The sequence below is a fragment of the Hemicordylus capensis genome, chromosome 4 (genome assembly GCF_027244095.1).
Source record: "Hemicordylus capensis ecotype Gifberg chromosome 4, rHemCap1.1.pri, whole genome shotgun sequence".
NCBI classification, from domain to species: Eukaryota; Metazoa; Chordata; class Lepidosauria; order Squamata; family Cordylidae; genus Hemicordylus; species Hemicordylus capensis.
In genome coordinates, this window is record NC_069660.1 from 5,929,617 (window position 1) to 5,955,795 (window position 26,179).

Here is a 26,179-nt window from a genome sequence, read left to right on the forward strand (position 1 = left end):
TGAATGGATAAACATTTCAACCCCTTTCACAGCAATCTATAAACCTGCTGAAGAGTGGGTGATGGTGGTGCATTTCTCCATTGCAGAAACTTCTTGGGAAAAGTGCACCCCCTTTGGCTCAGCAAACACGTCATGTGCAAGGGTCAAGAGAGACAGCCTCACCTCCAGATAGATGTATATGGGAAGTTGTAAGACAAGGATATGAGGCAGGTGGTGTTTGCTGACAAGCCAGGTACTGCTGCTGTTGCTATCAAGAAGAAATTATGTGAAAAGTAATTCTTCTTCAGGATCCAGGAAGGATTCCCTTATCTATCAAACTGTGCGAGAGTGAGGATTTCTTCCACTTCTTCAAATCTTTGCACCCACATTGGCTTGCAAATGGCTGCGTTGCCACAAAGCCTTCACCCTGAAGTGCCTTGCAAAGTTTGCAAGGCACTTCTGGGTGAACGTTTTGTGGCAAAAAGCCCTCCCCGTATTTTTATTGAAACAATGGTCTCACTCACAGCCCAAACCCCTCCGTGATCCCCTGAAGTCGGAGAGATGTTAAGGAGATAAGAAGCAAAGTAATGGTTTTTAATGATTTAACTTTAAATAGGGCTGGAGGCATCAGGGAGCAGTGAACAATCTGCCTGGCCATTATCAAAGGGCTATTTATCCCCTGCATGATTCTCCTGTAGCTGGCATTTGAAGTGGTTTGGGAGTCAAGGCCTCATGCACTGTAATTTGGGGTGGGCAACAATCAACATACTTTCCAGTTTGCTAATTAAGAAATGGCCAAGAGACTCTGGCAAAAGCGGAGCTGGGGATTTAAAAGAGGAGGGAGGGAGATAGGAAAAGGGAATGCATAGCAGGGGGCGGGGAAGGGTGAGTGGGAGCAGGAGTGGGAGGGTGCACAGGAGGATGGTGGGATATACAGCACCTGTGCCTCATTGCACATTGGCTGGACAATATTGTCTGAAATGCTCCATTGTTTCTTCACACAATGCATAATTACCTTATGGAATTCACTGCCATGGAATATGGCAATGGCTTCAAAAGGGGATTAGAATTATTTTGCTCCATTAATGTTTTGCAGCTAGATCTTGACCATGATAAGCAAGTACAGCTTCCATATTCAGAAGCAATAAACCACTGAATATCAATTGTTGAGTAAAAGCAGTGGAAGGCCCTGCTTAGGGCTTGTTGGACGCATCAGTTGGCTACTGTGGGACTAAGAGAAAAACAAGTTGTTCTGGTAAAATTTAATCTGTCTACTTTCCTTTCACTATAATCTTAATTGATACTATCTTCACATTGGCTCACTTCAGCCTTAAACATTCACATGTCCGCCATCTTGAATTGGGGTGGATGATATTATCACAAATGACGCCACTGTGGTATCCCTATGTGTCACTCACTACAACTGTACCAAGTTTGGTTGACATTGTTTAGACAGTCTACAAGTCAGCACCTCAAACCACATGCTCAATCTTGAATGGGGCTGGATGACATCATTACAACCTTTGCCACTGAGGTGTCCCTATGTGTCCCTACAGCTGTAGCAAATTTGGTTCAAATCAGTTAGGTGGTTCACAAGTTAGCCCACTTGCGCCTAAAACATTTATGCGTCCTCCAACTTGAATTGGGGTGGATGACATCATCACAAACGACACCGTTGAGGTGTCCTTATGTGTCCCTACAACTGTACCCAATTTGTTTCATATTGGCCCAGGCAGTGCGAAGTTGATGAGGGGGACATAAACATGGACACACAGATGGGCACACGCAGACACACACACACACACACACACACTTCTCACAAGCAGCCGAGCCCAGGCTAGGGCAGCCTTGCCTGGGCTAGGCTGTTTGTATGGAATGCAAGGATTTGTGTGGATCTCGGCGTTCCCACCCAGCCTAACCCCACTCCCAAGTCTGGCTCTTAGCCGAGGTTAAGGGAGCAAGCAAGCGCTCCGTTAACCTGGCTGCTGGGATCATGTGTCTCTTTGTGCTACGTGCAGAGAAGTGCAGACACACAGAGAAGGGCGCCTAGAGCGCCCGTCTGACGGGGGATCTCGTCAATGCACTGGGCTCATGGCACGGTGCATTGTGGGATACCTGGCGGTCGGGATGCGTCGTCCTGGCCTCTGGAGCTTCATACTGCGTGGTGCAGGGTGGATCATCTAGGAATACGTTCTGCGCTCCCAGGAGCATTTTTGTGCTTGTCTGGCGAGGAAGGTGAGTTTGAGCAGGTCACCCTCCCCTGCCCACCCAGTCATGTGAATGGCCCCACAGGATGCTGGGTGATCTCATCAGCTTACTTTTAAGGAAAGTAGGCTAACAAAGGCCTTGTAGTGCTTTCATGGAAAGAGTGTTGTTATCCAGCTCACTCTGAGCTCCTCAGTTATGTGGCGCCTGCCCTCCTATGCAGTTTTCTCTTGAGCTAGAGATATAATGGTGTCAGGGGCGAGAGAGGGCCCTGGGATTGCCCCAGCTGATTGCAGCCACCGCCTTCTGTGCTCATGGATTGGGGCCTGCTTCTAGTCCATGGATCGGGACCACGAAGGATATGAAAGGTTTGGGAAAGTGGAGCCCTCCTCTGTGAGTTGCCGGCTTCTTAGATGGGGCGGGGTGGCTAAACGTCAGCCAGGCCATCTCCACATGTAAGCCATTAGCATCTGCTGAAAAGCCCTTTATTGTAACGCTTTGTTCTTTATTTCCTACAAATTAGATTTACTGAGGGAATATGTTTTGATTGGGAAATTATTTTGAAAATAGCTCCTTGGGGTTTTTTAATTTCCTTTGTATGAAAGTTTTACAACCTTTAAAAAGTGACCACAAAGAAAGAGAAAATATTGGTGCAGGAGGAAGATGGAGGAGGGACAGTGCATTTTATTTTCAAGGAAAGAAAAATGGAGGGGGAACGCAAATGAACACCTAGGCACTCGAAAGAGGGGTCCTGGCTGGAGCGGGCTCTCCCTGCTGCCCCAAGCGTCCCCACAGCTAAATTAAGAGAAAGGAGGCGGCTCTTTTGTTTTCCACAGGAGTTGGTTTTGGTTAAAGTGAAACTGTGCTCAATTTTTCAGCTTCTAGGGCTGGAATTTGGCAACATAAGAACAGCCCTGCTGGATCAGGCCCAGGGCCTATCTAATCCAGTACCTGCAGTGGTCCCTCTAGTTTTTCTCATCTCTGTACGGAATGAGTTTTGTTCTGGGAGGAAGTATCAAGGCAGTGTGTGTGCATGTTCATTCGGAGTGGGGTCTTCCTGATTCAACCTGAGCAGGATCTAAAATTAACTGAGAGGACGTCAAAAAACTTGTGAGTGCATGCACGCTTTAGAGGGAACTGTTTCATACACTGGCCTGCCAGTTGCCTCTGGGAAGCCCACAGGCAAGAGCTGAGGGCATGCCCGCTCTCCTGCTGTTGCTCCCCTGCAACTGGTATTTGGAGGGATCCTGCCTCTGAGGCTGGAGGTGGCCTATAGCCACAAGACTAGTAGCCATTACTAGACCTGTCCTCCATGAATTGGTCTAACCCCCATCCATTTTAAAGCCACCCAGGCTGTTGGCTGTCACCACATCTTGCGGCAGAGAATGCCATTGCTTAATTATGTGTTGTGTGAAAATGTACTTCCTTTTGTTGGTCCTAAATTTCCTGGCCTTCAGTTTCATGGGATGGCCCCTGGTTCTAGATTTGTGAGAGAGGAAGGAAAATATATTTCTGTCTACTCTCTCTATGCGATGCATAATTTTATACAACTCTATCTTGTCTCCCTATATCCACCTCTTTTCCAAACTAAGGAGCCTCAGATTTTGCAGCCTTGCCTCATAAGGAAGGTGCTTCAGACCCCTGATCACCTTGGTCGCTCGGTTCTGTGTTGCAGAATGTGAGCTGTCCGCATGGTTTTCAGAACAAACACCCATGCAAGCCAGAGGGGGCACTGTCGCTTCCTCAGTACGGGTTGGGCTAGCTAGGAGTTTCTACTCTCCTTCCTGTTACTGCTTGCTCCTGTTCCTGTGTGCGAGTCAGCAAGTTCTATACTGAGGTCAGTACAGAACTTGCTGACTCCCACACAGGAACAAGCAAGAACAGGAACAGGAAGGAGAACAGAAACTCCTAGCTAGCCCAACCCGTACTGAGGAAGCGACAGGGCCCCCTCTGGCTTCATAGTGGATTACATGCAAACTATACACAGTAAGTTAGGCTACCGCTGTTGCGTATCCCAACAACACCCCTCCTCAACAGCTGAAGCATTAGCCCACTAAGTTCATTACCCTTGAGAGCCTGCAATGCCTCTCTCCGACCAAAGGCTTTGTAAGAAAGTCCGTCATCCTGTTCTCACTTGGAAAGTACTGCAGGTCTACGAGCTACTTCCACTGACTGGGGAAAATACTATCCACCATAGTATCCTTCTGGAGCGTCTGAGGGGGTTGGAGGCACTGCTTTGTGGTGGTTCCACTCCTTCCTCTTGGGCAGGTTCCAAATTGTGTCCCTTGGAGACGCCTGTTCTTCAAAATCTGAACTCTTGTATGGTGTGCCTCAGGGCTCCATATTGTCTCCGATGTTGTTTAACATCTACATGGAGCCACTTGGAGAGATCATCAGGGGATTTGGTGCAGGGTGCTATCAGTATTCTGATGACACCCAAACCTATTTCTCCATGTCAGCATCATTGGGATAACCTCCCTACATGGCTGCCTGGAGTCGGTGATGGGCTGGATGAGGGATAACAAACTGAGACTGGATCCAGATAAGATGGAGGTACGCATTGTGTGGGGTTGGAACTCGAGAGACGATTTTGATCTCCCTGTTCTGGATGGGGTCACACTTCCCTAGAAGAAACAGGTATGCAGTCTAGGGGTGCTTCTGGATCCAAGCCTCTCCCTGGTCTCCTAGGTCGAGGCAGTGGCCAGAAGTGCCTTCTATCAGCTTCGGCTGATACATCAGCTGCGTCCATTTCTCGAGGTGAACAACCTCAAAAACAGTGGTGCATCTGCTGGTAATCTCCAGACTGGATTACTGCAATGCGCTCTATGTGGGGCTGCCCTTGTATGTAGTCCGGACACAACAGTTGGTCCAGAATGCGGCAGCCAGGCTGGTCTCTGGGTCATCTCGGAGAGACCATATAACTCCTGTATTGAAGGAGCTACATTGGCTGCCAATACGTTTCTGGGCAAAATACTAGCTGTTGGTTTTAACCTATAAAGCCCTAAACAGCTTGGGCCCTGGGTATTTAAGAGAACGCCTTCTTCATCATGAATCCCACTGCCCACTATGATCAACTGGAGAGGTCCGTCTGCAACTGCCACCAGTGGCTCATCTGGTGGCTACTCGGGGACGGGCCTTCTCCGTTGCTGCCCCGAGGCTTTGGAATGCGCTCCCTAGTGAAATAAGAGTCTCCCCATCTCTGACAGCTTTAAAAAAGTCTTTGAAGATGCATCTGTTCACCCAGGCTTTTAATTAATATTGTTTTAATGGTTTTAATGCTGTTTTAAAATATTGTTTTAAAATTTTTAAATTGTTGTAATGTTTTCAACTTTTCATTTTTGTTTTAACTAATGTTTTACTTTCTGTTTTTATTTTGTTGTAAACCACCCAGAGATGTAAATTTTGGGCGGTATAAAAATATGTAAACAAAACAAAAACAAAACCCAAAAGCCAAAAGCCACCAGCCTGCATAGCTGCAACCTCCCATCTTGTAAACAGTTTCTTGGTGGTAACCTTTCAAATTGCTCTCCTGGGTAAACAGAAACCGCTGTACAAAACACAGCCCTGCCTGGGACAAGATCAGCACATCTTGGCCTTATGAAAGACTTTTCTATTGGGGCATATTACAGTGACCCAGGTTCAGATCTCAACTCCCCCATGAAGCTTGCTGGGTGTTTTCTCTCTCTTTCAGCCTCACCAAGTTTGCAGAACTGGGGAGGGACTAGAGCTTAGGAGTACAGCACACGCATGCAGAGCCTGCTCCAGGTTTCCAGAGGTCCTTGGCAACCTCCCTCCAGATGGACCTCCTTCCTATCTGGGTGAGTCGAAGAGAGTTGCTCTGCCCGCACTGCAGGGAGATTCCGGGCACAGTGGTGGTCTTGGGGATCAGCAGTGAGCTTCCTGTGCAACAGCGCTGACCTCCTATGCAAGCTTTGGATACATGTTGTGTTACATCAGGATTACTGGCATAGTGCACTCTGGTACAGGGGACTTAGATTTAAATGATTTAAAATTGTAAAATGTTTTACATGATTATAATTGTAAACCTCCCAGAGACACAAGTTTTGGGCGGTATAGAAATATTTTAAATAAAATAATAATAAAAAATAAACAGATTCCCAGATCCTGTTGGACTACAGTGGCCACTGAGATGTCCCTTTGCACTCACACGCAGGGCATGGAAGCTCTGGCCTTCTCTTTTTGTTTATCCTTTGCTGTTTGTACATAGGAACATAGAACATAGGAAGCTGCCATATACTGAGTCAGGCCATTGGTCTATCTAGCTCAGTATTGCCTTCACAGACTGGCAGCAGCATCTTCAAGGTTGCAGGCAGGAGTCTCTCTCCGCCCTATCTTGGAGATGCTGCCAGGGAGGGAACTTGAAACCTTCTTCTGCTCTTCCCAGAGCGGCTTCATCACCTGAGGGGAATCTCTTGCAGTGCTCACACTTCTAGTCTCCCTTTCATATGCAACCAGGGTGGGCTCTGCTTAGCTAAGGGGACAAGTCATGCTTGCTACCACAAGACCAGTTCTCCTCTTGTAATCAGAGGTATGCTACCTCTATGCATGAAAGTTCTATTGAGCTATCAGGGCTAACGGCCATTAAAGGTCCATCCATGATTTTATTTAGTCCTTTTAAAAGCCGCTTGAAATAGTAGCCATTAGACTACTCTTGCAGAGCAAAAAATGTCAGATCCATTACAAAACTGACCTGACAGAGAAATTCACAAGGGCTGACATGGATTCCTCAGAGCTGTCAGGGTCGGATCAGAATAGATCCAAGCTTTCTCCAAAGGAATGTCAGAGAAATTTTCTTTCCCTGCTTCCCTCTCTGGCTGTTGCCACCCTTTCCCTGCCTTTCCTTGTTTCCCTCCTTTACCTGGACCTGAGGATAGCTGCACAATGTCCTCTCCTGGAGATAGAGCAGCTACCTGGCAGCTTGCTGCTTTTAAAAGGCACATTTTTCATTAAGGTCCTTAGGAACCTAGCTGACATGGTGGGGTGGATTGTGGGAATTGTAGTTCTCTAAATCGATGTAGCCTTTAAAATAATGACAACAATTTTATTTGTTGGCTGCCCCATTATTATTATTATTATTATTTTGCATTTATATCCCGCTCTTCCTCCAAGGAGCCCAGGGTCACCCAGCTGGTATTATGGCTGAATGGGGATTTGAACTCGGGTCTCCCCCGGTCCTAGTCCAGCACTCTAACCACTAGACCACGCTGGCTCCCCATAACAATTGTTCTCTGGGCAGCTAAAATCCCCAGAATCTACCATGTCAGCTGGGGTTCTAAAGACTTCATTTTTTGGCAGGGGGTGGATTGGTGCTGTTTTAAATGGAAGCCGTGGCAAGGGGAAGGAGCAAGCGTCCAGGACCAAGTGACTGGCTTCATCTCTAAAAGAGGCCATTATGCTGTTGTCCTTCGGCACAGGCCGAAGGGGATGGGAATGGGAAGAGGGAATGGGAAGAGGGCAGGGGAAGGCAGGAGAAGCGGGTGGGGGGGGGGGAGACATGGGGGGAGCTCTGTCCAGGCATAATTTAGTGATTAGAGTGCTGGTCTAGGACTGGGGAGACCTATGTTCAAGCAACATTGTATCTATGAAACTTGTTAACATAGTCAAGGTTCTCACGGTTTTTCACTGACACAGTTAAGAAAACAGTAGGGATGTGCGAAACGTTTCGGATACAAAACATTTTGTACCCAAAACAGCCTGTTTCAGGTGTTTTGTAGACGAAACAAAACACCCATTTTCCAGATCCAAAAGTTTTGTATACAAAACGAAACATCCCTGTTTCGGCTACAAAACGTTTTGTTGTTTCGGACCTCCATTTTGTGGTGATCTCTGAGTCAGTCTCCATTTTGTGTTTGACATCTCTTTGAATTTCCCACCCTTCCAGCCTTCTGATCAGTGACCTAACTCATGGGCTGACCTGCTGACAATTCCCTCCTTGTTCCCCATTGGCTCTTTTGCTTCTTCCCACTCTTTACTGACCCCACATTGGCCAGGGGAAGGGTTGCTAACCCATGGGGTGCTGGGTTCTGCTGTTTCTGTGGTGTTCTGAGTGTAGATTCTCTGGTAGCATATGAGAGTGGATTCTTGTTTTTCACTGAAAATCTCAAATGCTACCAGAGAATCTACAATGAACACCTCAGAAACAACAAAACCCAGTACCCCACAGGCTTGTGGGGGTGGTTGGCACCCTATGTGCACTACACAACCCCTCGCTCTGGGCAACCCCAGTGCCCCCCAAGTGGAATTATGGGGCTGCTGAAACCTCCATTATTCCACATGGGAGAAATCTTAAAGACACGTAAACTTCAACAAATCACAAAAAATCAGCCCTTTGCCCAATTCCTTTGAAATAATTCTGGAAGTTTCCTTGTCCCCATTGGGCACTACCACCCACCACACTCTGCTCTGGGTCATCCCTTTCCCCTTGATTTGAAGCGATACATTTGCTGGAATCCCCATCATTCCCTATGGGGAAATTCTTAAAGATGTGTAAACTTTAAAAAATTTCACACCAAAAATCAGCCCTTTGCCTAATTCCTTTGAAATTTGGGTGGTAGCTTCCACCCATTGGACACTACCACCACCACCCACTCTTTTTTGCCCTGGGACCCTTTTTAAAAATCCAAATCGATTCGGATTCAGAAAATTTGGCTACAAAACAAAACAGGGCTGATTCGGATTCAGAAAATGTGGGTACAAAACAAAACGGGGATGTTTCGATTCGGATACAAATTGAAACAAAAAAATTCCAAAATGCACACCCCTAGAAAACAGGATCTAACCAAATAAGGAGTAATCACCAGATGAAGAATGAATCATCTGCATGCATACTAGACACTTGGACTACCATACTGTGTCTAGGGTGTCGGCATCATTTAGATTGTTTGTATAAATGTAAGGTGCACCTGTAACCAAACTGTACTCAGTTTGAGAGCATGCGCCTATTGATTACCTACTGCTAACTGCAGAGCAATAAAACCTCAATTAATAATTCCCAATCCTTGTGTCTGACTGATTGGTTAAGCGGACCCAGGAATGAGCCCCATCCACATCAGTATGAGGGCATACCAGACCTGTCTGACCCTCAGACCTATTTGGCTACACAGCCCTAGAACATCAGAACAGCCCTGCTGGATCAGGCCTAAGGCCCATCTAATCCGGTATCCTGTTTCACATGATGGCCCACCTGATGCCTCTGGGAAGCCCACAGGCAAGAGCGGAGGGCGTGCCCTAGTAACCATCACACATCTTTGGGCAGTGAATTCCATAATTTAATTATGCCTTATAAGAAGTGCACTTTTGTCTGTCCTACAGCCAATCAATTTCACTGGGTGTCTTGTAATTTCAGTAATAAGAGAGGGAAGATGGCTTGATGAGTTAGCAACTCTGATTGTTCTTTGAGACTAGAGAATTATGAAATTCTCTCCTCATGCCGTAGAAGGATAATATCTTTTCCATCTGGCTTTGCAGTGACCAAATTAGATTCATTACAAAGAGCCTCTGAAATATCCAGATGAAAGGCCTCTGTGTTTATCTGGAACATATTTGACTGGGAGAATCCCAAGGAGGTATGAATATCTTGTTTCTGCTGGTATCCTGACACCCTTTTGTCTCAGATTGCTAGATCAGGGCAAGGAAGCTTGAACTTGATCCAAAGATTTGTGCTGGAAATGTGCCCAAGCGAGAACACATGAACTTTTAAAAGCAATGCTGTACCTGTTTGACTTCTCTGGCCCCTCTGTTTTCTTTGACCAAATGCAGACGTGTGAGGGGCTGAAGCAGAAATTACTCTTTTGCAAAACTCCCTTTCATATGCTAAATCAGACCATTTCCTAGGCAATTTCCCTGGAAAACTGAGCTTGATTGAAACTGACAGACAAGCCTGAGCAGGAGATTTAGATTACAGAGAGGCACCCCTAGCTGCCATCGGTTGTTATATTGGCTCCCCAGATTTCATTAACTGCAGACAGTAAGAAGTTACGACTCCTAAAATCGCTGCACAATTGACTCCTCTAATGTGTTGGAAATGGGTCTGTGCCTGCGTGGGAGCTATTAGGCCCTTCCAACCTAATCTGTCCCACAACAATCCCCAAGGAGAAAGGCCTCAGTGAGAGGAAGCCAGAATAACTTTTGACTCAAACCCCCTCAGTATTCATTGATTCCCTTTTACTTGGGGGGGGGAAATAAATGCCCTCCAAACGTATCCAGCCTGCTTCATCTGTCCCAGTTTTTAAAAGCCTCCTGCAAACAATGAACCAAAGTAGACATTATGCTAAGATAAACACATGGCTGCCGCAGAAAATGGTAGCAAGTAAAATACAAAAACAAACACCATTTAAAACAAATAGGTTAGAAAAATATAAAAACAAATTTAAAACAGTTCAGAGCGATATAAAACCAATTAAGAATACTTAAAACCAATTTTAAAATCTTGGAAGTCCAGGCCAAACAAGTAAGTCTTTAGGGCTTTCTTGAAGGCCAACAATTAGCCCAAACTATGGATATCTGCATTTCACAGGCCAGGAACAGCTACAGAAAAAGCCCGGTTCCAAGTTGCCACCAGACGTGTCAGTGGTAACCGGAGACGGATCGCTCCAGATGACTGAATTCAAATCCCCCTTCAGCCATGGAATTCACTAGGTGTCTCTGGGCCAGTCACTTATCTCTCAGCTTAACCTACCTCATAGGGTTGTTGTGATGATAAGTTAGCATAGTCTAAACATAGTCATGTACACTTCTCTGGGCTCCTTGGAGAAAGAGTGCGATGTAAATGTAAACATAAATAAATGGATAGATAGATAGATAGATAGATAGAGTTGTAGCATCGTGATGCCTTTTGTATACCCCTCCTCACCCCACCCCACTCCACAACAGCCATGCATGTGGCCTGGAAGAGAGTGGAGAAACATGGAACATTGTGGGCCACACAATGTTGTTCACAACACAACCTCTTTAAATCTCTAAATGGCTTAGGTCCAGGTTACCTTAGAGAGTATTTAGAGGTTACCTTAGAAGATACCTTCTTCTGTATGATCCCCATCGCACGTTGAGGTCTTCTGGAGAGATCCGTCTCTGGTTACCACTGGCACGTCTGGTGGCAACTCGGAACCGGGCCAGATTCTTTTGCCAGATTTTGTGTTCCTTTCTGTTCTCTTCATTTCGGTAGGCCTTCCAATTTTGGAAGGAAGTCTCCTCCTCCTTTATGGCTTCCTTAACTTTACCTGTTAGCCATGCTGGCAGCCTCCTGGATTTAGTGGTGTCTTTAAATGGGCTTTTAGTATTGTGATTTTGAGTAAACTCCATGCATTCTGGAGCGAATTGACTCTCCTGATTCTCCCTTTCAGTTTTATTTTCACCATATTCCTCATTTTGGAGACGTTCCTCTTCTGAAATTCAAAGTGTCTGTGTTAGACTTCCTTGGTGATTCTCTCCCTGCATGTATGCTGAATTTGATCGCACTATGGTCACTGTTCCCTAAAGGGTCGATGACACTGACATCCTGCACCAGGTCCGGGGTGCCACTCAGGATTAAGTCCAAGGTCATCTTCTCTCTGGTTGGTTCCAAGACTAACTGTTCTAGGGCACAGTCATTTAGCGCGTATCTAGAAATTGGACCTCTTTGTCATTACCCCTGCTAACTGGGCAAAACCCCCTGCTAACTGGGTAAAACCCCTGCTAACTGGGCAAAGAGGCACCTTTTACCGTGGTGATTCTCTTTATTTAGCAGGGGGAGAGTAAATGGCCCTATCCACCCCCAGCACAGTACTTCCAGTGACTGTTGCTGGTGTCTGTCTGATGTTTCTTTTTAGAATGTGAGGCCTTTGGGGACAGGGTTCCATCTTATTTGTTTGTTATTTTCTGTGTAAACCGCTCTGAGACATTTTTGGAAGGGCGGTATAGAAATCAAATTATTATTATTATTATTATTATTATTACCACCTGACTGTGAATTTACCCAGTCTATGTGTGGGTAATTGAAGTGGGTAATTACTGTCCTGCCTCTCCTTGACACCTCCCTGATTTCCTCCTGCAACTCCCAGTCACTGTCAGCATTTTGATCCGGAGTTCTAGAAGTTTTTGTAATTTTCTGCCATGAAACAAGCAACATAGGATTTTTTAAATTTAAAATTATTAAAAATCAATGAATTGACTAGTCCATTTCAAATTAAATATAAAGAGCCCTCCCTCCCTGCCCAACATATGTACTTGTTATCAAAGCTTAGGGCGATGAAGCAACTCGGACGACGGGTGGAGCGACACTGGAGGTAGAGTCGTCACGAATCCGACCGAACACGGGCTAGAGCCCATTTTAGGGACTACTCCGTGGTGGTGGGGGCGGCGAAGAAATGCTTTTTCTCCACCTCCATTGCGTCTGCTCAGTGCAGACAAACAGAGCTGTTTCGTGTGGTAAAAACCTTGCTCCACACATCCCCCCAGACAATGGGGGAGGAGTCATCTACAGCTCTTTGTGATCAGTTTGCCTGTCACTTTGCAGATAAAGTTGCTCGCATCCGTGCTGACCTGAGTTTTGGCAGTTCCGGCAGACGTGCCTCTGGTACCATCTGGTCCCATTGTGTTGGATTCTTTTCAGTTGGTGCGGCCTGAGGATGTGGACAAGATCCTGGGCAGTGTGCGGGCGACTTCGTGCGCTCTTGACCCTTGCCCTTCATGGCTAATAAAAGCTGCCAGGGAGGGGACAGGTAGATGGCTGGAGGTGATCATTAATGCTTCATTAAGGGAGGGCAGGATGCCATCGTGCCTCAAGGAGGCGGTGGTAAGACCAGTATTAAAAAAGCCCTTCCTTGATCCCTCCAACCTGGATCACTATAGACCTGTATCTAACCTTCCCTTTCTGGGCAAGGTGATGGAGCGTGTGGTGGCGTCCCAGCTGCAGAGGGTCTTGGATGATACGGATTATCTGGACCCTTTTCAATTTGGCTTCCACCCCGGGTATGGGACTGAGACTGCCTTGGTCGCTCTAGTGGATGACCTATGCCGGGAACTAGACAGGGGGAGTGCATCCCTGTTGGTTCTGCTGGACCTCTCGGCGGCGTTCGATACCATCGACCATGGTATCCTTCTGGGCCGCCTCTGGAGTATGGGAATCGGAGGCACTGTGTTGCAGTGGTTCCAGTCCTTTCTTGGGGGAAGGGTCCAGAAGGTGGTGCTGGGGGACTACTGCTCAGCCCCGTGGCCGTTGGCCTGTGGGGTCCCGCAGGGATCGGTCTTGCCCCCCATGCTGTTTAACATCTACATGAAGCTGCTGGGAGAGGTCATCCAGGAGCTTGGACTGAGTTGTCAGCAATATGCGGATGACACTCAGCTCTATCTCTCCTTTTCATCTGATCCTAGGGAGGCGGTGGATGTCCTGAATCGGGGGCTGGAGGCCGTGATGGGTTGGATGTGGGCTAACAAACTGAAAATGAATCCAGATAAGATGGAGGTACTGTTGGTCAGTAGGAGAGCCAATCGGGATGAGGAGATTTTACCGGTTCTGGATGGGGTTGCACTCCCCTTGAAGGAGCAAGTACGCAGCTTGGGTGTACTACTGGACCCGGCTCTGCTTTTGGAAGCTCAGGTGGAGGCGATGGCCAGGGGTGCCTTTGCACAGCTTCGGCTAGTGTGCCAACTGCGTCCCTTTCTCGAGAAGGCAGATCTGGCCATGGTTACCCATGCCTTATTCACGTCGCGGCTGGATTACTGTAACGCGTTCTATGTGGGGCTGCCCTTGAAGAATATCCGGAAACTGCAGCTAGTGCAAAACGTGGCAGCTAGGGTTTTATCCGGAGCTGCCCGTTGGGAGCACATCACCCCCATTCTGAAAGAGTTGCACTGGCTGCCGGTTCATTTCCAGGTCCAATTCAAGGTGCTGGTTTTGACCTTTAAAGCCCTAAACGGTTTGGGCCTGGGGTATTTGAGGGACTTCCTGCTCCCAAGGGTTGCTGCCTGCTTGACAAGGTCATCTGAGGGGGCTCTGCTCCGGGTGTCGACAATGAGAGAGGCCCAGCTGTCGTGCACTCGGGACAGGGCCTTCTCTGTTGCTGCCCCTAGACTCTGGAATGCTCTCCCAGTGGCCATTCGCTCCTCGGACTCCATCACAGCTTTTAGAAAGCTTGTTAAAACTTGGCTGTTTATCCAAGCTTTTACATAATCGTTTTTACTGCTGCTTCTGTGTGTTTTTACCTGCTGTATTGTTTTTATGCTTGCATTTTATAGATTTTAAATTTGGTTTGTTTTTATATTTTTTAGCTTAATATTTTTATTGTCTTTTCATTGTATGTTTTATTGTCTTTTCATTGTATGTAAAACGAGCCCCTGGTGGCGCAGTGGTAAAAACTGCCGCCCTGTAACCAGAAGGTTACAAGTTTGATCCTGACCAGGGGCTCAAGGTTGACTCAGCCTTCCATCCTTCCGAGGTCGGTAAAATGAGTACCCAGAATGTTGGGGGCAATATGCTAAATCATTGTAAACCGCTTAGAGAGCTCCGGCTATAGAGCGGTATATAAATGTAAGTGCTATTGCTATTGCTATTGTTTTAACTTTTGTAAACCGCCTTGGGGTTGTCTTTTAACGAAAGGCAACAATAAATAAATAAATAAGTAAATAAATAAATAAAGTCCTCGGCCAAGCCATCCCGGAAATATACAAAGGGGGAGGGGGCATAACCCCCACACAAGCCCAGTAGTCTCACGCACCTTCTGGAAGTCTCTGAGGATAAGGCAGGCACATGGGGGTGGCAGGGCAGAGGGCTTGAACAAGTCCGGGGCAGCTAGCTCTGGCCCCTCTGCCCAGCCTCTGCTGCTGAGCAGCCTGCCGGCCCCTGCTGCTGCTGCACAGGCAGGAGGCAGGCAGAGGCCTCTGTGCAAGCCCCGCCCACCCGCTGAACAGCTGATTGCTGGGTGTGGGGGGAGCAGTGGCAGCAGCAGCAGCCTATTTGCTGGCAAGCAAAAAGAAAGCCTCGGGATGGCCAGCCAGGCTGCTGGAAGGAGGCATTGTGGAGCTTGTGGGGGCTGCTGCATGGTGCTGGCTGCTGGCAGGAGGTTCTGTATTGTCTTGTCCTTTCATCCAGGTTAAAAGGAGAGGAGAGCTGGTCCTGTGGCAGCAAGCATGACTTGTCCTCTTAGCTAAGCAGGGTCCACCCTGGTTGCATATGAAAGGGAGACTAGACATTCCAAGTCCCCTTCCTGGCGGCATCTCCAAGATAGGACAAGATTTTTTTAAAATTTTTTTTAATAGGACAAGATTTTTTTATTGAACCAACAAACTACCAAAGCATACAGTACGATGCCAAAGCACAATTATATACAAAGTGGTTGTTTGTACATGATATATCTACAGAGATTTACACACAAGGATTTGGAAACGCACAAGGTTATGAAGTATATGCAGGTAGTACTGTAACTCGGGGGTGGGGGATTTCAAGGCACATCAGGTAATCGGGGGGGGGGGGTTACGTCCGATGTCCATTTCCACAATTTGTCCCATTGCTGTTTAGAAGAGATACTCTTGTCTTTTTGCACATAACCATACAAACTTTTCCAGAAGAAATTTACTGTCTCATCTGCATGAACCTCTTGGTCGCGTCTTCCCTCCCTATTCCTATGCAGGAGCATTGCAGAAATGACATACAGGTTTACTAACCTGTTTACGAGAAGGGGAACGTTCCAATTCCCTAGTATGAGGGCACCCGTTCCATCTCGTTTCCTTGAAGGTTTCTTTCTGGGACCTCAAAAGGAGGTTCTATCGCTCAAACCCAAGGTTAGTTCTTCCCAAGTCTGTTTTTCCAAATCAGGCCACTCTAACAGCTTGCTTACTCCCTGCCACACTCTTTTGGCTGCCACACACTCTTTTAAGAAATGTGAGTGGGTTTCCCTGAATGTTTTGCCTAGCTCACTAGCTTTCTGTTTGCAGGTGATTTTAAGGCACTCTTGCTGGTCCTCTGGGAGCCATGGCTTAGCTGCATTAAGTGGTAGTACTTGATGGTATAAGTGCCACCTTGTTTCCCATAAATGGAAAGGGACTTTTTTCTCCTTAAAGAGAGCGATAGGGTGATCGGGTTGCAACAAGTACTGTGAAGTGCGGTGTTTGTAGTGTTTATGTTCTAAATCAGGTTTTAAGAAACCCACTTCTAGAATCTCTCCATAAATTGTTTTCCTTAGCTGCTTAACTGAGGAGGATCCTTTAAATAGATCTGGTTCAACCTTCCATTTTTTAAGTGTGAATAACAAATCTCTCAAGTAGTCCGGGTGTTCTTTTTTTAATACTTGTGTGATATTGCCATTGAAAGATCCTTTCCCCCACCATGCTATGCCCCATGCTGACTTGCACCAATGCAGTGCGAAAAGCGAGACCCAGGTTTTTTGCAGGAGGTTGGACATATCATGGACATTCACGAAAATCCAGTTTCCAAAATTGTAGGACATGAATTCAGTTACAAAATAGGGTTGCAGGGCAGGTAGGGCTAGGCCTCCCCGCTCAACCTCCTTAAATGCTACCGCACGGGCCACGGGCCAAAGGGAAGGACGCTGTGTGCCATACTAGATGGAAGATCTGGCTTTCAACTCTCCGAAGGAGATCGAGCGGGGGAGGATAGACTACCGCCAGGTTATGCACCGGGGGTATCAGGTAAGTCCGGATGTAAACCGCTTTCTGGTACATGGCAAGGCTCCATTTTTCCCACATAGTGATTTTAAGCATTACTTTTTCTTCCCAATCTGTCCAATTTTCCCCCCAGGCTTTTTCCTTAATCCCATATTCAATCCCCAAAATGTTTACTGTATCTACGCACTTCAGTTTGGACTCTGGGACCCCTTCGCTTTTACATTCAGAGATTGGTAGGCATGAGAGTTGCTGGTGTCCGGGGTCCATTTTAACAAATACGCTTTTGTCAGCATTTAATTCGGAGCCCGAGATCTTGCCATACTCCCAGAAGAGGTCTAGTATTACAGAGATTTCATTTTCATTCGAAAATGGCAAAGATTCTGTAATTGATATTTGTGAGGGTTATCGGTCTCCAGTTTTGTGGTAATGTGGTGTCACCTTTCTTGGGGGGAAAAATTAAGAGGCCGTCCCCAAAGGACCTATTTAAACGCCCATTGTCTAAGACAAAATTAAATAATTTTACTAAAACTGGTAGTAGCTGGTCTGCGTAAATCTTATAGAAAGGCCATGTCAGACCATCAGGCCCCGGGGCCGATGTGTTCTTTCCCGCTGAGATAACTGCTCTGACCTCTTCTATCGTTACAGGATGGGTCAAAGAGCTTTTTTCCCCCTCAGTGAGGGAATAGCCGAGACCATATTCATTCAGACTGCAGAACCTATCTAGATAGGATTGAATGTCCTTTACAGAAATATCCTTCAATGCATACAGGTTTGTATAGAATTGGGCCATGATTTTTAACATATCGTGGGGGTCAGCCATTAGTGGGCTACTTCCATCCAATCTCAGGCCTTGGAATGTCAAACTAGATGCATGCATCTTGTCCTTTGCCCACTCCCCTTTTTCAACTACAGACCCTTTGAAGCGATACCACTTATTTTCTAAACGCCTGCGCCGCAGCTCATTTTGAAATGTCCTGATTGTCTCTTTGTAGCGGCGGTATGATTCCACGTCGAAGGCTTCTCCCCTGTTCATCTTATCAACAATCCTCAGATGTTGGGTGATCGCTTTCTGATAATTTTTGACCCCTATCTTATATGTCCGGCTGGTCACTGCCCTAGTACGGCAGCCCACCCTCTTTTTAAGTGTCTCCCAGGCTCCCAAAGGATTATCTTCTGCCTCTAGTAGCCGAGGGATCTGTCTCCTCAGTTCTGATAAAAGGAGACCTTTGAGATATTCATCACTTAACATTTTTGGGTGTAATCGCCACAAGGGCTTACCATGTGGAATTACCTCAGAGAGATTACAAATAAATCCCACAGCCGCATGGTCTGACCATGGGGTAAGTACTAGTTTACACCTGTAGACTTCAAAAGAAGGGGGAGCCCAGAGTCTATCTAGCTGGCTAGCTGGTCTTGGGTGGTAATATGTAAATTTGACTCCGGTCTATACTGCGATTTAAAGTTCTCTTCGTGATGGATTGGGAAAAAATCCAAATCATTATATACTGCCAAGGCCTTATCATCTAAACCCAGAGTCTCACTCAAAAAACGTTGGAGAGCTTTTTCCTCATTCGTTAGAGAGGGACTTGAGGGGGAGACTGGGAGGCCTCCCGAAAAGGCTTCCCTGTCACTCAGTTGGGCTCTGTTATTAAGATAGGGCTGAGACTGAGAGATTCCTGCCTGCAACCTTGGAGAAGCCGCTGCCAGTCTGTGTAGACAATACTGAGCTAGATGGACCAAGAGTCTGACTCAGTATTTGGCAGCTTCCTATGTTCCTATGGGGTGGCCGGGGCCTTGGAGCTGCGTCTCGAGGTCCGGGCCTAACAGCACCCCGGCTGTGGTATGTACACTACATACAATGATCAGCAGATTAACAGATGGTCCACAATTTCTTCATTCAGTAGAATTCACACATATTTATTATATTTATTTTATTTATCGTATTTTCAAACCACCTGATATGTACATCTCTAGAGGGTGTACAAAATTTAAAATATTTAAAAGTCAACACATTAAAATACATGACACAATAAAAAAACAATAGCATAAAACAGTCATTAAAAACAAATTATTAAAATTATTAAAATTCTAATTAAAAAGACAGATGCTCTTGTTTTTATGATATTTTGAGTGGGTTAACACCCCAAATCAAGAGTCTTGTGTAGGGGCATCAGAAGTTTGCTAGCGTCCAGGGGACAAGCTCCCTTCAGTGCCCCCTATTTTATTGCAAATGGGCATGTGCTAGCTTTGTACCCTAACATTGTCCCCTGCATGGATGTCATACATAGGGGGCATGGGCTGTATCGGGAGAGGAATGGGGTCACTCAGCCCCTTTCCTGATCCTCATTGCCTCCTCTCGCGCAGTATGAGATGATGCCTTTCAGCATCTTCCTATATCACTGCTGCCCAATATAGGTGTTTCCCATAGCCTGGGAAACATACCAGCGGGGATTCAAACCAGCAACCTCCGTCTTGCTAGTTGTCATTTCCCTGCTGCGCCATTAGGTGGCACTTCACCAATAAATCAATTTAGTTTAGTCCCTACAGTGATCTCCATGCGTGTTACTCTAAATTTCATTATTTCATTATTTACCACATTTTTATACTGCCCACAACTTACGCCTTTCTTACTTTGTAAATAGCTGCAGCAACGAAACTCTGCACTTTGTAACTGGCGTGGTCGCTTCCTTAGACTTTGCTAAATAACCACAAGCCCCCAACAGTCCAGTGGTGGCCATGCCCCTGGTTATGTGTCAAACCCTTTCTCTTTCAGAAATGAAAAGCTGTGAAATGGCTGTTGAGAAAACTATTCAGACACCTTATCCCCTCAGAAGGAGAAGGTACTGAGACTGTTGTGAGGGAGTATTCTTCAAGCTGAGAAATGTCCCGCTGTTTTTGTTCGAGCCCTTCTTTCCCCTTCTTCGCCAGAGTTCCATTAGCAACACCACCTGGTTGTCTGCAAGTGTCTTCTGAGTCTGAGAACATTCCTCTCCACTGAGTTGCACTGGGTCAGGATCCCACCCCCCACAATCTGTGGGTTACTTGGAGTCTGCCGGTGCCTCCCTCTTGCCAGCAGAGCTCTGGTTATGTGCCCATAAAGATCACATTGTTTCCAGGTCTTTCGGAAACGGACAAGATATATTTCTCCTTGAAGAGAAGTTGAAATTCATGAGAATGTAAGAGTCTCCCCAAGGAGAAATAACCTGACATGCTCTTTGAACTTCAACCTCCCCTTGGAAGGGACCCTGAAATTCCTCTTTGAAATTCAGTTTGGAGAAATTTTGGTTCCAACCACATGGTTAAATGGTAATGTCACAATCCAGAATCTTTTAAGCACCAATTGATACTTGATTGTCTTATTGTTCCCTTAAATGCAAAACATCACCCCAGAACTGAGAGCCAAACTAGACAGCCAGCACCGCTACGTGGTGCAGCTCTTTGGGGCTGTGATGATTGCAAACTGCCAATGGTGGAGGGAGAAATTATGTGGAGGGAGAAATTATGTATTAAGTTGTTTAATATTTCCCCCCACTTTTCTGCCTAAAACAACAACAACAACAAAGTAACAAAAACTGCTTACAGAGAAAATAAAATACAAAATCCCGTTAAAAGGACAGATATGTGACTGCTATCCATATACAGAACAATCCTGCACAAAGAAAATGAGAAAGGGTTTATCCTTCTCTCTGAACTGTTGCTTTTTTTAATCATCTAAAGTGCAGCCCTTTACCTGGACGTTGACGCAGTTCATGAATTCCAGGAAAGGTCCTACAGCCTGCTGGTTGTGGGTCACTTGCATCATTAACTCTTGCAGTAGTGGGCATGCATGGTCCTCTTTGCCAAGTAGGGTTTATCTTGGTTTGCATTTGGATGGGTGAGTATATGTGTCTGCTGTATGATATTCCCCCTTATGGGATGGGGTCACAGCTCAATGGTAGAGCATCTGCTTTGCATGTAGAAGGTCCCAGGTTCAATCCCTGGCAGCTTCTCCAGGTAGGGCTGGGAGAGACTCCTGCCTGAAAACCTTGGAGAGTTGCTTCCAGTCAGTGTAGACAATGATGAGCTAGATGGACCAATAGCCTGACTCAGTATAAGGCAGCTACATATGTGTGAGCAAGCTGAAGGTAGGTTTTTTGTTTGTTTGTTTTGTTTGCAGATGCAGTAGTCCCTCTTGCAACAGCAATTTTTGCAACAGATATCAAATCTCACAGAAATCTGGCAACACACTGTAAGGTTTAGCAGACCAGTTCTCCCTACCACCACAGCTAACTGCTCCTGTCCTGTCTCCCTGATGGTTGGCTCCGACAGGCTCACTTGCTCAGCCTTCTCATTTGGTTCTAATCATGTGTGTGATTCATCCTGCAGCACCTGGAGACTCACATCTCAGCAGGAACAAATGCCGCTGTTGTTATCACCTAGTAAATCTGATGCATGAGAAGCAGCAGCAGCAGAAGATGGTAGGGTACTTCTGGCCGAAGAGGGGGAAGGGGCGACAGCTGCCCCGAAGGCTTTTACAGGCAATGAGAGCCGGCGGGGGAGCAGGGGGAGGGGTAAGTGCACCCTCCTCCACCCTTAAAGTGGCACCCACCCCCGGCCACCTATGGCATCATCAAGGAGCTCCTGGCATCACCTGGAGGCATTACAGGGCTTCTGCCCCGAATCTCCTTCGGAAGTGAGTGTGTGTGTTCACGCACTAGCCAAACTCACCTCGAAGTCCCTTCGAGATTTTTGGACCCACTCCACACACAGACCGGGCTTTGTGATGCAAATGCTAGCTTATCTCGACTTATGTCCAGGTTTTTAAAAAGCTGATTTTAAGCTACTTTTTCTGAAAATGCCGGAGCAAATGGGAGAGGCACTGATGTGGACTCATTAGCATGATAAGAGGCATGCTTTCTTCAGAAATGCAGATCTATCTCTGCAGGTGCTCTCTCTCTGCCCCTCTCCCATTGGCTAGAAAGAAAACATGGAGCATGCCATGCAGACTTGTTTCGAAAGAAAACCGAGAGCAGAGGGGGAGGGGGCTGCTTCCCTCAATGCCGCGAGTGTAATTCGAAGTGGCTTCGCTCAGTGTTTTGCGAATAACTCCTGGGAGCTCCAATTTGCAGCAGGGCATTTTCCTTCCTGCCCTGCCGCCACCTGGTCAGAGCTCCCTCCTGAAGTCCAAATAAAGTGACTCTCGGGGCCCAACTAGAGGTGATGTGGGGCTGGGACTGCAGTGCCAGCGTCTTCACCTCACTTGGCACGCCTGTATGCTGCACGCATACAGCAAAATGAGCTGGTTGAGTTCTGAGGGGTAGAGGGGACTGTTCCACTTCAGACTGCTGGTGCGGGGGGTGCTGTTTCGGTGCAGTTTTGGAATGGCCCTGCACATAATAAAAACTCTCTGCACACAGAAAGTGAGCATAGCAGGGAAAGGGCTGAGGTAAGAATGTATTCCTTGATGGACTAGCGGCCCTCCCAGGTGTGCCTGCTGCTGCTACTATTCAGACGGTATCTCTCTCCCCCCGCCCTGCCCGGCCAGTCTAAAGTAACACAGTCAATTTCACCATCTCTGGACTCTGCCACTCAGTTCTTTTGGAAAGGTAGATCCAGTACTTGGCTGGCCTAGGGTAGGGAGTAAGGTGGAAATCTCAGCGCTGAAGCCCTCGGAACTTAGGAACATAGGCAGCTGCCATATACTGAGTCAGACCATTGGTCTATCTAGCTCAGTATTGTCTTCACAGACTGGCAGCAGCTTCTCCAAGGTTGCAGGCAGGAATCTCTCTCAGACCTATCTTGGAGATGTTGCCAGGGAGGGAACTTGGAACCTAGATGGTCTTCCCAGAGAGGCTCCATCCCCTGAGTGGAATATCTTCCAGTGCTCACACTTCTAGTCTCCCATTCAGATGCAACCAGGGCAGACCCTGCTTAGCTAACAGGATAAGTCATGTTCGCTACCACAAGACCAGCTCTCGTCTTCAAGCCCAGCAAGAAACAGCAAGGAGGAAATTCAAATGCCACACAGCAGGGGTGTAACTACAATTACACCCCTGCTGGCAAGAGGAGACAGTTGTCTCTGGGCCCGCTGCCTCCTGCACCCCCCAGACATGTCACATGACTCCCCTTTACTGAATTTGTTCAGAAGTCTGAGAAAACAAACATAGGCTCACACTGCATGGCTGAAGGTCTCCTTTGCTAATCTGCAGCAAGGGGCCCATTTTAATAATTAGTGTTTCTAGTGTGTTCTAGGCATTTAAAGTAGCACAAATATATAGTACTCAATGTATATCACTATATACTGTGAAGTGTGCATGTGTGTATTCAGTGAAATGTATTTCCAGGCAGCAGACTTACATTGAAATTAAATGTAATGACTTAAATCCTTGGGGGCCTGGGATGTGTGGAGGCCCTGGACTTTGAGAGGTCCAGGGGGCCCCCATTTTAAAATCTCACCTCTGGGCCCACTCCAACCTTGCTACGCCCCTGCCACACAGCTCTGTGGGCCCGGGGAACAGGCAGATGGGCAGAAATGGAAAAGGTGGGGATACCCTCAGGCCACACAGTTAACACATTCATGGCAGGGCTAGATGCGATTCCATTGCTGTGCATTTAACCAATCAGAGTGTGTCATGCTGGAAACAGATATATGTATGAACAGGCTGGGGGGACTGGATGATGCTGAAGACATTGTGCAAGTAAGAAGCGGGGAGGAGAGCTGGTCTTGTGGTAGCAAGCATGACTTGTCCCCTTTGCTAAGCAGGGTCCACCCAGACTTGCATTTGAATGGGAGGCTACATGTGAGTGTGAGCACTGGAAGATATTCCCCTTAGGGGATGGGGCCACTCTGGGAAGAGCACCTGCATGCCTGCATACAGAAAAAGACTCCAGCCTGAAGCCTTGGAGAAGCCGCTGCCAGTCTGTGTAGATAATACTGAGCTAGATGGACCAAGGGTCTGACTTGGTATATGGCAGCTTCCTGTGTTCCTGTGGGAAAAACGGTTTTGGAAACTGGTGAGGGCAGGTACTAATTGTGAGGGAGGAAATGCACCAACAAAGGCACACAAGAAACAAAGACAACCAATCACAGCTCATTGCTTAAGAATGAATTTGCCACCTCGTATTCCTGTATGTCTTAGGATACATGGAAATTTTGTCATTGGAATAACCACGCTTTTTCTTTCAGGAAGCAGTCAGAGAGGCAGTTTAGGTCAAAGCCATGGCACAGGAGGAACCCTTCATTTCACACCAATTCCCCACTTCGCTGTGGAGAAGAAAACTTACAGGTCTGATTTGTATGTAGCATTGAGGGACAATTTGGATTGGGGGCTGTGGCATGGAAGAAAATGGTCAGGCCTACCTTCCTTTTGCTGCACCTCAGCCCTGCTCTAAACTGAACTCCCATGTGGATGATTTTTCAAAACCAAACCAAACAATGGAAGAATTCTAATCATGGAACTCCCATGAAAAGGGGACTGGTCTAAAGGCTTCCCAGGTTCCTTCCAGCACTAGCATTCTATAATTCTGTGATTTTGCATCTACTTTGACTCTAGTGACTGAGCCAATGGGAGGTTATAATTCTGAATCAATTAAGGTTGAAGGTAAGAATGTGATCTTGCAAATGTGGCATTAAAATGACTTCTCAGCACCCTCAGAAAACTACAGTTCCCAGAATTCCTTGAGGAAGCAAAGACCATTAAATCACTATTAAGTGTTAACATGCTGTAGGCGTCCAGCTGTGAGTCCTGGAAAATATGCAGATATCCTGTTGAAAACGAGTACTTAGTGTCCTAATTAGGTCTGTGTTGAAATTGCTTCTATTGTTTTGTTTTCCTTTTGTTTTTCACACTGGCATGAAGTCCTGCTGTGTGATGTTTTCCCACTACACTTTTTCAAATGTTTTCAAAGTAAACTTGGTAGCCCTGGGACCTCATTGCTCAATTTCATTCCAAAATGTAGGGCATGATGGGTGTTGTAGTTTATGTGGGGAGTGGCACCAAAGCAAACCAAGCAGCATTAAAACATTTCAGTAAATTCTCACCAGAAAACACAAAGCAGTTTGATTTGGGTGTAGAGCATAGAATACAGCAGAGAAACTGTTGAGGCATGGCACACCCTACCAGTTCCTCAACTCTTAGGAATATAGGAAGCACAGGAACATAGGAAGCTGCCTTATAGAGTCAGGCCTTTGTGCCATCTAGTTGACTGGTAGCAGCTCTCCAAAGTTTCAAGCAAGTCTCCTCCAGTACTACCTGGAGATGCTGCCAGGGATGGAACCTGGGACCTTCTGCATTCCAAGCAGATGCTCTACCACCAAGCTATCTGCTCCATCCCTTAAAGGGAATAGATTACAGCAGACAGTACTCACTGCTTAGCAAAGGGGACAATTCATGCTGACTAGTGCCACCTATTGGCGCAGCGGGAAATGACTTGATTAGCAAGCCAGAGGTTGCCCGTTCGAATCCTTGCTGGTACGTTTCCCAGACTATGGGAAACTCCTGTATTGGCCAGCAGCGATAGCTGAAAGGCATAATCTTATACTGCATGGGAGGAGGCAATGGGAAACCCCTCCTGTATTCTACCAAAGACAACCACAGGGCTCTGTGGGCTCCAGGAGTCAACACCAACTTGACGGCACACTTGACCACAAGACAATCTCTCCTTCCCATCTTTATAAATGGGCAGGTAAGCTTTGCTGCTGGAATGGCAGAAGCTCCTACTTTTTAGTAAAGTTTATGCACCTTGCCAGGGATTGTTTTAAATTCGAACTTTAAAATGACTTGTCGGTTCCTAAACCTGTTGCTTGGTTATCCACTTCCCAAGATTCTCAATATAACTTGAATATTTTGCCGATGGTCATGGGCATCACTAGGCAATGGTTCAGTTCTTGCCATAAATTGCAGCTGTCCTCATGCATGATCCTTCTTTATCATGAGATTTCATTACATGAATTTAGGGCAACGTCTGCCTCAGTGGTTGCCAGCAAACTGCCATGCCTATAAAGCTCTGGCTTCATTGTGAGGCCAAAGTACACCTTGAAAATTTTAATTACCTTGCTTGAGGCTGTCCACATTACTTTCCTAGTGAAAAGTGTGTTTGTGTGTGTATGCGTGTGCAATCAAAATTGGGACCATGGTGCAGAGGGAGCCTGACTGTTCCCCTCTGTGCCATTATCCTGCCAAAAATCATCCCTCACAAATTGCCATTTGTTCCAAAGGTACTATTTGCTGGAACTATTTGCAGATGCAAGTGCATATGGTGTTCCACAAGATCACCAAGCAAATGTGAAGAAAAACATTAGCAAAAAGTGATGCTTTAAAATTTATTTTTTAATCATATTTTTATACTGCCTAATATCTACATCTCTAGGAGGTGTCTTGCTTGGTGATCTTGCGAA

At 46.5% G+C, this 26,179-nt stretch overlaps 1 long non-coding RNA gene across 1 annotated transcript; it reads left to right on the forward strand.

Moving 5' to 3' along the window:
• The first annotated feature begins 4,048 nt into the window (after nt 1–4,048).
• On the forward strand, nt 4,049–19,644 carry LOC128324307 (uncharacterized). Its single transcript, XR_008306782.1, has 3 exons — nt 4,049–4,170; nt 5,876–6,002; nt 19,577–19,644. It is a non-coding gene; the product is annotated as an uncharacterized LOC128324307 (long non-coding RNA).
• Nucleotides 19,645–26,179: the final 6,535 nt, after the last annotated feature.